The 13,565-nt window shown below is 33.7% G+C and overlaps 1 long non-coding RNA gene and 1 pseudogene across 1 annotated transcript; both read left to right on the top strand.

Moving 5' to 3' along the window:
* Positions 1-5,002: 5,002 nt before the first annotated feature.
* Positions 5,003-6,010, top strand: LOC120114518. The gene is made up of 2 exons (XR_005515399.1): positions 5,003-5,062; positions 5,756-6,010. It is a non-coding gene; the product is annotated as an uncharacterized LOC120114518 (long non-coding RNA).
* Positions 6,011-6,774: 764 nt separating this feature from the next.
* On the top strand, positions 6,775-7,968 carry LOC120114543 (annotated as a pseudogene).
* The last annotated feature ends 5,597 nt before the right edge of the window (positions 7,969-13,565 follow it).

Genomic DNA, 13,565 nt, shown 5'->3' with positions numbered 1-13,565 from the left:
TATCCCTTGAAACCGGTCACCCTTAATGCAGAGAAACCCCCCGCCCCACCACACACACAGTATGAGGTCCTTTGACATATAATAATTGCATGCCTCCAGGGTGGGCTTCTTTATATAAATTAATCCCAAAGTCCTTACAATCTTACACAAGAATAAAGAGTTAATCTTTATATTCTATATTTTCATTATTTCTCCTCACCCTACCATCGGTAATGATTACCCTCCATATTTTATTTCAACATCATACAGACGGTCTAATTCTGATTTCAGTCCCTATACTATGCTAAACTTTAGATTTAATATTTATATTCTATATTTTCATAATTCGATCCCTTTATGAGTTGTCGCCGTCAAATCGATTTTGATATTTTTTTTCAATTATTTAATCACGTAATCAGGCTACATGTAGTAAATCAACATGTCAAAGTAAAATAAAGGGATCAAATTCTGAGTTCCAGCACATTAGAGGGGCTAAAATAAGAGATGGATCAGAGGACAAAGCAACTTTTGTTTCAAACTATCTAAGTAAAAACCAGAGGAAGGTAGGATCTATAAAGAATAAATCCTGATAGACCCAACTTCTGTTTTTCTTTTTCTAGAAGAAATAGAGATGCAAGTAAATATGTAAAAAGAGGGAAGACAACTTATTCCGGTAAGCTGTAATAATAAATTCTCTATTATTTTCACCCTTTAATTTTGCAGTGTCAACATCCTTCACCGTCCTTCATTGATATGCACACTTTTCTTTTTACCTTGATTCTCAAGCAAACTCCACCCAATTGCAATGCAATATGAACATAGGAACATAGGGTTTGATGGGAAAGCCCTTGAAACGGAAGTTGGACACTTGCAATCACTCATATATCAGGAGATTACTATTTAAAACATTCAATAGTAAAAAAAATCTGTAATTTTTGTATAGGGATTAAATCTGCATAAAATGAAAAGTACAGGGACATTTTACACAAAAAAGCTTAAACAATGAATTAAACAAGAGGATCCTAAAGGTAACATTTGACCAGAACTGAATGTTGTTCTCTATATAACACATCAGCCTTAGCTAAGCAGCTTGCTTCAAAAGTAAAGAGCGTTGAATAGTTATATAAAAGGTTAAGAAGATCATAGCAAAATAATCTATAATAATCTATGATCAAACTATTCTTCATCTCATCATCCTTTTGATGAAAGCTGAGGAAACAAAGATCCTCGAAGCCGAAGTATCGTCGTTTAAGGCCAACCCCAAAGAGTCATTCAATTCAGAGTTCAAAAGGATGCAAGCGTTGCAAGACAGGCGAGCATGTATGAACTGAGTTACTTGATACAAAACTCAGATATTTGGAATCAATAGTATGAATTAACCGCATGATGAAAAAACTTCAGGTTGGAGCGAAGTGTGAATAACATAGAAAGGATGAGAGAAAGCAGTAGCAAAAGATACAGAGATTTGCAGATCCCGTGGGAATGGATGTTGGAAACTGGTTTGATTGGTCAGGTAGGTAGATCTTAACGCTATTCTTCTAAAAAATGAGCAACATTTTCCCCATTTTCACATTACCTATATTCAACCATCAAATGCATTTGAAGGGATCATCAACCTAAAGAAACTAGACAAATGTGAAGATGGGGTCAAATTATGGTTTTAGTCCCTGTCCTGCACTTTTATTCGAAAATATTCCATGATTTTTGTTGCAGATGAAATTCAGCTCACTGAGGCTAGCGAGGGAATACATGAAAAGAACGACCAAATAAGTGCAATCCAAGGAATGCGAATGTCCACAAGAAAACAATCTGTTGCTTCAAGGAGTTAGATTTGCGTACAGAGTTCACCAGGTAATAACCTCAAAAAAATGAATCAAATTCACCTTTTGTTTTGCTTTGAAAAATGCTAACCTTTTGAAGATTTCAGTTCGCAGGTGGTTTTGATGCAGAGACTATTCGTGCATTCGAGGAATTGAAGAAGATAAGCAATAGCCTAATGCATTATTTTCTTAAAGACGTATGTATGGATTAATAAATATTTGTGTGTCAACTTTCAACTGACTATTTTTATACAAGGACATTTAACATCAAAATCGTCGGCTAAATTAATAAAAATTAGAATAATAATATTGTATACAGGGAACCTTTAAGAGATGGGATTATTGAGGTTACTTATGTTTTGGGTTTAAGATTGTTTTGTATTATGGCCTGAATTTCATTAAGTTTTATTGTCTTTAGGTCTCTTATAATTGGATGAAGTTTTGACACGTTTATGTTCTATTGACTATTATTGAATATATGATTGTTTATACTAGCTTAACGGTTGAGCACTGATTTTTCGTGGGGAGAAGTCTTAATTTTGAGTGCTAGATTTAATTAAATTATCTTCTTTTGTGGTGGTAATGGAATATAAGTTAAATATGTTTTGTGGTGACAAGGTAACAATTATCTTGTTTAGCCAGGTGGCCAAGCACATTTAATGTGATAATTGGACGTGTCATCACCCTATAGGTTGAATAGAAAGAATAAAAACAATATTTGATTGCTGACGTGGAAGTTTAAAAATTAAAAATTTCGTAGCATCTCATGTTAGCTTTGTGGTTTTTCAGCAGGGTATTAAAATGTAACAAAAACTAAATGTTAAGTATGATTTTATAAAAATTAAAAGTTTAGATACTAAAATATATCAAATATAAAACTTTAGATACTAAATGCGTAAATTACTCTTTAAAAAATAGAGTTTGAATACCTAATGAGAACAAAAGTAAGAGTTTGAATACCTAATGAGAACAAAAGTAATAGTTTAAATACCTTGTGTAGTTTACCTAAAAGTCTAAACTGCATAATAGCAAGGCAAGGGCAATAACACCCCAGCGATGCAACTGATCAAAACTATTTATTTTTATTCAGTTCAAAAATAATTTATTTATTCGTTTATGGCTTGAAGAGGCAATATACAGTCGCCATCATTTTTAGATCAAAATTATTTATATTCACTCACAATTATGAGTTGACACATGTCATTCCTCGAACAGACGTACACGTGTTATACGAATAAAGGGAGATTAAGATATATAACTTAGAAGCAATGTCGTATCTAAGCAAAAAGATATATGGCCCCCAAATCCAACCCCTCCCAAATGGCCTTTCTTTATTAAATCCAAAAGTAAAAAAAAAGCTAAAAAAGAAAGACAAAATTATCTATGGACCCTCACATTTTCTTTTTTAAAAATATATATTTTCTGTCGATTCAATCTTATTATCCACCCAAAGAAAAAAGAAAGAAATAAAAAAGAATATACTTCAGTATTTACTCAACCATGGAAGTGAAAAGAAAGAAAGAAAAAAAAATATACTTCAGTATTTACTCAACCATGGAAACAGGTGAACCTAAAATTTGAAGTACTACAATCTATTAAATTTCAAGTATTTAATTGTTGTTATGTAGAAGAGCGGAAAAAGAGGCTACGGGGGAGGAAGATTGGATGGGGATGAGTGCATCGAGAAATGTCGATAGAGGGTTGCATGGAGGCGAAGAAAGAGATGAGAGCCTTGACCAAGCCAGTGGTCAAGTTTACGTTTCGTTGTGTTGGATATCTCCTTAATTGGAGAGGTTCTAGAAAATTCTAGAGCTTTTAGGAGAAGTGTAGAATTTTCTAGAATATTCCAGAGAACTCTATGAGTGTAGAACTCTTAGAAGCTTGTGAAAGAGTGTGGAATCCTCTGGAATATTTGGAGATGTGTGGAACCTTATGAAGAGTATGGAAGAATATGGAAGGAAGTGGAAGAGTGTAGAGCTTCCTAGAGTGTGTGGAGCATTCTAGATAATTAATCTCCACCCTTGGATGTAAGTAATCTCTAGCATTCATTATGGAGGTAGAGTAGTATAAATAGGGGTGAGAGACTTCATTCCTAACCATCCAAAATCCCAAGAAATCCAAAAATACTAAGAGAGTCCACTTCTTAGAGTGAGAAACTAGATAGTTAGAGAGTCTCTTTGAGAGAGAAGAGAGATAGCTTGGGAAGTCACCAGGTGTGAGTTAAATTTTGTGAATACATCCTTGTAATCCTACTATTCTTTTGTATAGTAGAAGAATCTCCAAATTAGAGAATTATACTCTTGTGCTCTCTTTACTATCCTTAATCTCTAAGTACCTATCTTAACTTCACAAAGCAGGAATGACTGTGATTCCCAACAGTGGTATCAGACCAAGTTGATCCGTAGCCGTAATTAGCTCGTGCAGTTCAAGATAGAGGATAACGTTGCTCATGATGTAGACATGTTCAAGCTTACAACTAATAACTACTCATATTGGAAGCCGATGATGAGGACCACCTATACTGCAAGGATTTGCATGAGCCCATCATCTACAAAGACAAAGTAGAAGGCAAGAGTGATGCTCAATGGGAGCTATTAAATCAGAAGGTCGTTGCTATGATCCGTAAGTACATTGATAAAACCCTCTTTGAGCATATTTCTACTTATACAAATACTTATGAATTATGGACAAAGCTTGAGTCCACGATTCAAAAGAAAAAACCTCGTAACAAAGCTAATTTAGTTCGATGATTGGTGAAATTGGAGTATAAGGATGGTCAAAGTATGATTGAGCACCTAAATAATTTCAAGGGGCTCGTAAATCAATTAACAAAAATCGAGATGAAAATTGATGATGAGTTGCAAGCCCTTCTACTCCTTAGTTCTTTACCGGAAAGTTGGGATACACTCGTTTGTTCTTATAAGCACCTTTGTTCTTATTATTCAAAGGTGAAGTGTGTCAATATACTGACCTTTGAATTGTTTGCAAATAATGTTTTACATTCAAACTTTTGAGGTTCAATTCATCTTCCACATTAATGTAGGCTTGAACCTGTAATTATTGAGCTCGAACGACAAAGAGCACCAGTTGTAGTGATATCTCACCAGGTTAAATTTAACGGCAAAATCTTGTGTTTATATGAAATCACATGTTCTGATTAATAATCTTGAATGCTTTATTTAATCTTTCATTTTCAGGCTGTGTTGAGAGCATTATATGCTTATTTTGTTGATAGACCCCTCAAGGAAATTCCTCACATTGAGGTAACTAATAGATAAGTTGAAATTGTTGTCTCGACTTATTTGTTCTTTTGGGTGGCATTAATCTATTGCTTCTCTCTATGCTTTCTGCATGTGAGTAGCTTAAGTCTTTGAAATGGAGAAAGATATGATGCCCATTCTCTCTCCTTTTACGATCGACAGATAGAACATTATCTCTGATCCACGAAGTGGAAAGAAATTTATATGCAAATTTTACAAAATTATGGCTTAGCCTCTCTACTTTGACCTTTTAGAACCTATGTTACTTGGACTTAGATGTGAATGTTGATACATATGGACCTAACATTCGTATGAAACACATTTGAAAGTTCCATTTATTTGGGTGTCTTTGGAGGTTCATGTCTCCAAATGCATTTTTTAATATGCTTTGGATATGAGTAGACTTGTTAACTGTGACTTGAACCTGAAAACCCAACCTGATTAACCTGAATCCAAACCCAACCCAACTCAGTTGTAACCTAAACCCTAAATTGACCCTAAACTTGAAAATTTTAAAACCAAATTATTCCGAGTCAGACCCAATTAACAAGAAAAATATATGGGTACTACAAGAAAAAACAGTGTGTGAAAGTTGTTTAACAAGACATGTGTAGTCTTTGGATAATAGAATAAAAAAGGTACAAATGAAAACATTTTTTTCTTAGTTCTTACCTTTGATATGGTTCCAAATTGCAGGTGCCACTTCATACTATCATAGAAATACAAAAGGGAGTAACAGGCGTTCAAGAGAAAAGATATAAACTAATGGATTGGCCACACCTCAAGAGATTTGGTTTTCTTGATAATGGAACTTGTCCAAAAAACATTGAGATGAATTTTTCATTGATTGTATTTCAATTCTTTGTCAAAAATATAATATTAGTAATAATCTAACTGTTGTAACAATAATAGTTATATTACAAATAAAATATGTAAGTTTTGCTCCAACAATTTCTAGTTTCCAATCTTGTATTATGTGGAGCAGGGTCTCTAACAATAATCTAAGGCAAAAATTGGTTAGATAATGTTTTGGGAAAAATTGCTTTCATGTAAGGTGTTAGACTATTATTTTCTCATCTAAGGTGAATGTTATAGTACTCCATGGAAGATGTCAAGAAGATACAATGACTTCTGGAAGACGCTAAGACTCTTAAAAGATATGACATCTTCAGTGTATTATGGGAAGATGCGGCTTTATGGTCATGAATGGAGCTGGGAGAAGATGATGTGCCATTTGAGCGTCATCTAAAAGTTGTATGCTTCTTCCATAGAACCTTATACCATTCATCTTAGATGAGAAAATAATCATCTACCGTTTTATAAGGGAAAATCAACCAAATTTACCCTATAACAGGGGTTCTAATATGTGATGGGATTGGAAAAACGGGTAGATTTCCGTGGGAAGGGGTGAGGAAGTTACGAGGCTGGCCACTCCTAGTGGCACAAAGATAAGTTTTCAGAAAACACGCAGTCAAAAAAGGTGCAATTTAAGGAGTCAAAAAGGAACCCCAGTCTGGTTGGATTCACATGGATCCCCCCAAATGAATTGAGCCCTCAGTTCGTAAAGGGAAATGTCACAAAGAAATGGTCTGTCTTGGGGTTCCCTAAAACAATCACATGAAGAATCCTATAACCCATCTCCTCAACCGGCGTCGCCTTCACGAGTCCTTCATTTCCAAACCCCCCCTTTTTTTTTCTCTCATTTCCTCCTCGGATTGTGGGATTCTCTTTTGACTTGAATACACACATTACATGAAGATTATCATATTTAAAGAGCAGAATTCCATGATTTAATCACCCATCCCAACAAACAACTTGACTTTCACGTAAACATCTCCTACACAAGATTCCAATTCCATTGATTTTTTATTCTTCTTCCTCGGTCATTAGTGACCATATATAATAATAACCCCCATTTCCATCTCCATGTCCGTCACTTCAACATCATCTTCACTGCTTGCAATAATTCAACTTTGCACAGTTTCATCTTCAACAGAAAAAAAAATGTCAGTCTCCATTGACCCATCAGAGCAGAACTCGAACCCAATTTCTCATCTCCTCAGCTCGATTTCTTCCTATGATGGCAACGTACTGCTAGCCGCCATCAGCTCTCTGCTTCTCGTAATCCTCTTCGTTTTGCTTCTCCACGTTTACGCCAAATGGTTCTTGGCTCAAGCTCGCCACAGAAGTCGATCTTCTTCCCCATCTCACATCTTTCACCCCGATCGCCTCCGCCATTTCCACGCCTTCACCGCCACTTTCCCCACCACCCCATCAAAGGGTCTCGATTCCTCCGTCATCTCATCGATCCCATTGTTTGTTTTCAACATGGAAGAACACAACAAGCTTGGGTTAGAGTGTGTGATCTGTTTAAGTCTGTTCGAGGATAACGAAGTTGGAAGGAACTTACCCAAGTGTGGCCATGGTTTCCACGTCGAATGCATTGATATGTGGCTCAACTCTCACTCAAATTGTCCCCTTTGCAGAGCTCATGTGATGGGTCCTGATCATACGGATTCTCAAGCGAGTTCGTTGGAGAGTGGGGGGGGGGGATATTGAATGGTGAGAATCTTAGTGATTCATCCGATTCTGGTGATGCCGCCATTGATGATAATGATCATCTTTCAGCTTCAGCATCGTCTTCTTCTTTGACACACTCTTTGAAGAGAATGCTGAGTAGGAACAGATCAGAGCGCAAGTTTTTCCCTCATCAATCCCACCCAGTGAGGTTCAAGTTTGAGAAATTATGAGAAGAATGATTTTTCATGTTTATGTTCGTAAATCCCATCACTTTTTTGTATACATCTTGGAAACTTGTTTATCATCTCTCTCCTACTACTCATTGATCCGGGTGATTAAGGCTTCATAATTTTCTCTTATTTCAATCTTCATTTTTTATTAGGTTTTAATCATTTGATGATACAATTCCCGACTCTGTAAATTTATGTGCAAGCAGTACTTTTAGCTATAAATTATAACTCTAATATCTAAACTCAAAAAATAAGCCAACATTTAAAACAACTAGAATAGAAAATGATTGAAACTTAAAATAGGTAATGATTTGATTTAAAAATTATTACTCGAATGGATTCATTTCTAATTTAAACTGTAAAAAAAATGTGGGTCTGAAAAGTGTAAATGCAAAAGGGGACATTTTGAGTTGGAGGACAAAAAAAGTCTTGCCCTGTTATGAATCAATCATGTGACATAATGGTCAAGCAATTGCTGCGCATATTTATTAGAAAATCCAGATCAACCGTTGGATTTGGTCCACCTCAGGCCCATTGAATTCACTTCATTTTCCTCTGTTTTGCCACTTGAAAAACAACGAAAGCTCTTTTTTTTCACAGTATGATCTCTTATGGCAGCAAGTAGGGTGTAAACGAGACGAGTCGAGTTCGAATATTGTGAGGTCGATTTGAACTCGAAAACTTTAAACGTAGGCTCGACTCGACTCGAAAACTCACGAGCTAAAAGTTATGAAGCTCAACTCGAACTCAAAATATATTATTGAAACTTGACTCGAACTCGAAAAAGCTCGAACTCAAGTATTGCTGAGGTCGACTTGAACTCGAAAACTTTAAACGTAGGCTCGACTCGACTCGAAAACTCACGAGCTAAAAGTTATGAAGCTCAGCTCGAACTCAAAATATATTATTGAAACTTGACTCGAACTCGAAAAAGCTCGAACTCAAAAAAATTCAGGAGCTCGATTGAAGCTTGAGACTCGAGCTCGATTGAAGCTTGAGACTCGAGCTCGATTGAAGCTCGATTTTGAGCTCGATTGAAGCTCGATTTTGATCTCGATTGAAGCTCGAATTTGAAACTACAAAAATCTTATATTACATTTAGAATATATAAATAATTTTTCCTTTAATCAACCATCACTAATACATTTAATATGAATGTATGAACTATAAAAAAATCTAAAAACTAAAAATACAATTACAAGAAATTTAGGATAATTAATATAAACTTCGAAGTTTTTAAAACTTCAAATGTATTGAAAGTTTACAAAATATAAACACATCTAAATTTATAAAAAGATGACAAATATGACAACATATCCAAATTTATACAAGATGACACTATTTTCTTTACAAAAGATAACAATATCATGAGAGATGCATGTTAAGTTTACTTAAAAAAAATAATACAAAAAGGATGCTCATGCATTATGATCCAATGACCCATAGCCTCTCTCATCTTCAGCATGTCAATTTTACCATCATGTAAAGCACTAATAAATCCAGATTGATTCGTATCGATGCTTGAATTAGACGGTAATAAATTAATCAACTGTTGTTGCTTAAAGAATATTGACTTCTTCATGCAAATATCCAAATGTCGTTTCAAATGAGAAGTGCTCTTAGAATTCAAGATAGAAAGAGGATGTTTGCAATACTTACACCTTACTTTACATTGTTCGTTTATGATTTCAGGTTCTAAGAAATCATCCCACACCTTTGATTTTCTTGGTGTCTTAAAGGCTTGGAAAGGATTTCCAACCTCAACTTCTTTTGTTGTGCTGTCAACAATAGGTTCAGAAGCTTCTATATTGCACTCTTCTTCATTTGAACATTATCTTTGTTATGTTCATCATCAACATTCACAAAAAACTCTTCAACTCTTGAAACACTAATGGGTGTTGAAGAACTTTGTGGTTCACTAGACATATATGAAAATACAAATGACAATATAAATAAAAAATTAAAGGAATATTTATTTAAAGATAAATGAACTCATAAACAAACTCACCAGAGGGGAACAATATTGTTCGGTCGTGGGAGGGATACGTGAGCAACGAGGAACCTGTAATGGTCAGTTTTTAAGTGACAATTAACCACTGGGGAAAAGGAATCACGTACAAAAAAAGAGAGGAATGAGCTGAGGGACAACAACAATTAACCGAGAAAACAAAAACAGAAAAAACCGTCCCCATTGATTCTTTTTACAGAGAATAGTAAAATATAAGAAAGGAATTGTACTTTATTTTCCTGCTATTTGAGGATCAAAAGAAACAGAGAAGCATTTTTTTATCGAACCCAAGCAATACACATAATCAAAAGGGTATTTTTTTAGTTTCTATTCTCCATTGCTTTCTTAATTTTCTTGTGTGTGCATATGTTTTGAAACTAAACCAAGTCAAAGGCATAAAGGAGATAGCTTAAACGTTTACCTGAGTTGTAGTTCATCCCGCTTTGCCTCCTAGCCGTTCAAGCCTCACTGTAAAAATAAGGGTCGTATTAGTCAAAAATAAGTTCATTATAAAATAAGAAGAGGTGGGTCTTGATAATTTACCGTGCTGTGTGTTGGAGTGTAGAGTCGAACTCATCGACCTTAGAAGTTGGGGGTCGTTGCATGTAGTCTTGGTGTTTGGGGGTTTTAAAATAGTGAAGATAAGAGAGTTTAGGGTTGGGTTAGGCTCATGTTTGGGTTAACCAGTCGTTGCTAATGGCGATCGGAGTGATTGGTTCTAAGTTTTCACGGCGGCGTTGCTAGTAACGGGGAGAGGGTTCTGTTTTCATTGTGGTTGTGGGTTTTAAGAGGGCCTCGACTAAGGTTGTTTGAGGGTAAAAGAAGAAAGCCAAACCTATTTTAATGTTAAATGTAGACATTTACCTGGTTATCGGGGTTTGGTGGTCGAAGTGTAGAACTCCGTTGAAGAAAGGCGAGCGGAGCGGCACTATTTTCTGGTTATGGATAGTGCGTGAGAATGAGAGGGGGAGAGTTGGAGAAGGTGAGGCTTGAGCGGCTGAATATTTAGTTTAGGTTTAGGTTTGTTTTAATTTAGGTTTAGCTTAAATCGAATAGATCAATTGCATATAAGACCCTGTAGTTTTGCGCATTTTGTATTTAATTTATTGGTTTAATTCCAATTTTTTAAGTTTAATTTTACATTTACGTGAATTTAATCATCATTCTAAAGTTAGTATATTTAGCTTAAATTAGTCCTCACATTTAGTTTCTCTTAATTTAGTCCCTGTTTAGGATTGTTTTCTTTAATTAGTTGTGTATATTTATTTTGCATGTTGATATGTTCATGTATAAGTATGCGAATGATTTATTTAGGAGTCACATAACATCATTTTGCATAATTTGTATGTTACCTTCATGTGCATAACTTAACCCCTATTATATAATTGGATTAAGGGTTTAGTGTTTAAGGTTTAAGATTTAGGGTTTAGAGTTTAGTTTTCATTACAAAGACATTAATTAATCGACTTGGTACCGATTTATAAGGTAAGTATAATATAGTATCTTGATAATAAATGCTCAAACCCTTGATATTTATGATATTTGAACCCGAAACCTTAAAATATAACAACAATTTAAAAAATTAGTTATTAAAACTATTATCATTAGAAATATATTAAATATTTTTAATTAGATAAATAATTTTTTATTAATTTAAAATAAATATAAGAGTATTTATTCAAAAATAATTTTTAACCATTTTCAATTTTTCTATTGTTTGGCTTTTTTTCTTATTTTTTAATTTATTTTTCTACGTTGTCAAGTACTTGTGCAGTAAAAAGTTAAAAAAGAAAGAAAGAAATCAACCAAACACATGTAATCTAACATATGCTTAATTAAATGGGTTTTTATTTTTCTTTTACTAATATACAATGTAACAATTGGACTTGGGCTGATTAATTAAAAAATTAAAATTTGAGGGTAGTTGTATTATAGAATTTTTAATATATTTTTAAAATTTTATAATTATTAATAATGTATTTTTAATATATTTTTAATAATGTAATTTTAAAAAATCTAAAATTATAATATAACATTTTTTTTCGAGCTGCTAACGGTTTTTCGAGTAGCTCGTTTCGGCTTGTTAAGAACTCGAGTCGAGCTCGAGCTCAAGTCGAGTCCATTCGATCCGAGTATTTATCGAGCCTTGATCGAGTCGATCTCGAGTAGCTCGCGATTTGTCTCGTCTCATTTACAGCCCTAACAACAAGGTTCTTCAATGATTTCAAGAAATTTAGAGTGTTTTACAGCTGACAACATTACTCCCCCCCCCCCAAAAAAAAACAATTACCTATATATGTGATTGAGGGGACAAAAATATCACAATTAAGTTCTGTATAAATTATGTATTTAGTTGTTGATCTATCTTTCAGTTTCATTTTAGTCATCCAATTATATTATTTCAAAATCATATCTAACATTTTATTTTTGTTCTGTTTTAGTCACATACTGTTAAGAATAAAGGCTTAATGCAAAAATAAGTGCCCAAACTATAGCCTAAGTTAACTTTAGGTGCATAAAGATTGTTTCGCTAAAAATAGGTGTCTAACTTTTTTTTGTTACACTTTTAGGTATATAATATTTTCTCTGATACATTTTTAGGTGATTACGCAATAACGATCATTAAAAAACCGTTATGTGACATGTGTCATGTTTATATTTTAGCTTAATGCAAAATAAATGCCTAAACTATACCCTAAGTTAACTTTAGGTGCCTAAAGATTTTTTCTCTAAGAATAGGTGCTTAAAGAATTTTTCGCTAAGAATATGTGCCTAGGTCGTAATGATTATTAAATTCGATCGTTAATTAACATATGTCCGTTTATATTTTTTTATTTTTAAAAGATTAAAACATTATTTAAAACAATATTTTTTTCAATAAAAAATTCTTCCCCTTCTACTTGCGTAAAAATTTCTCTCCTCCCCAGTTGCATTCAAAACCCTTTTACTGTCCCATAAATCCTTAAAGTTAACTTACGGTGAGAAACATAAATTTGGGATTAAGGTGAGATTTGGGTATTAGGTTTACGGATTTAAGTTTAGATTTATAGATTTAAAGAGATTGTGACGACAACAAGAGGGATGGTCGATAGTGGAGATTCGATGAAGGGTGAGTGACTATTCGATGATGGCTAAGACGACTGGTGATGGTCGATGACAACTGATAATATGGTTGAAATGAGATATTTTAAGGTTGCATTTTTTTTAATTTTAGAAAAAAAAATTAAATAATAATATTATTCAGTTTTTAAAAAATATAAATTTGACATGTGTCACTTAATGGATTTTTTTAATGTCCATTATTATGTATGCACCTAAAAGTGCAATGTCGGAAACATTAGACACCTATTTTTAATGAAAAAATCTTTAGGCACATGAAGTTAACTTATGATATAATTTGAGCACTTATTTTTTCATTAAGCTAAAATATAAACATGATGCATGCTACTTAAAGACATTTTTTAACGACCGCTACTGCGTACGCACCTAAAAGTATAAAGGAAAAACATTAGGCATTTACATGTGTAATGTTAGAAACGTTAGACACCTATTTTTAACAAAAATTTCTTTAGGCACCTAAAGTAACTTATGGTATAATTTGGGCACTTATTTTTGCATTAAGCCAAAAATAAATAAAACCGCTGACGTGAATATTCTTTTAAATGATAACGTTACATTACCATATGATAACACATCAACATCATCATTAATTTTTTAATGGTGGACGGCCAAATTGAAATCAAAATAT

The sequence above is a fragment of the Hibiscus syriacus genome, unplaced genomic scaffold (genome assembly GCF_006381635.1).
Source record: "Hibiscus syriacus cultivar Baekdansim isolate YM2019G1 unplaced genomic scaffold, ASM638163v2 tig00110234_pilon, whole genome shotgun sequence".
NCBI classification, from domain to species: Eukaryota; Viridiplantae; Streptophyta; class Magnoliopsida; order Malvales; family Malvaceae; genus Hibiscus; species Hibiscus syriacus.
The sequence above is the reverse complement of the archived record's forward strand: the minus strand, read 5'-3'. Positions and strand labels throughout refer to the sequence as shown.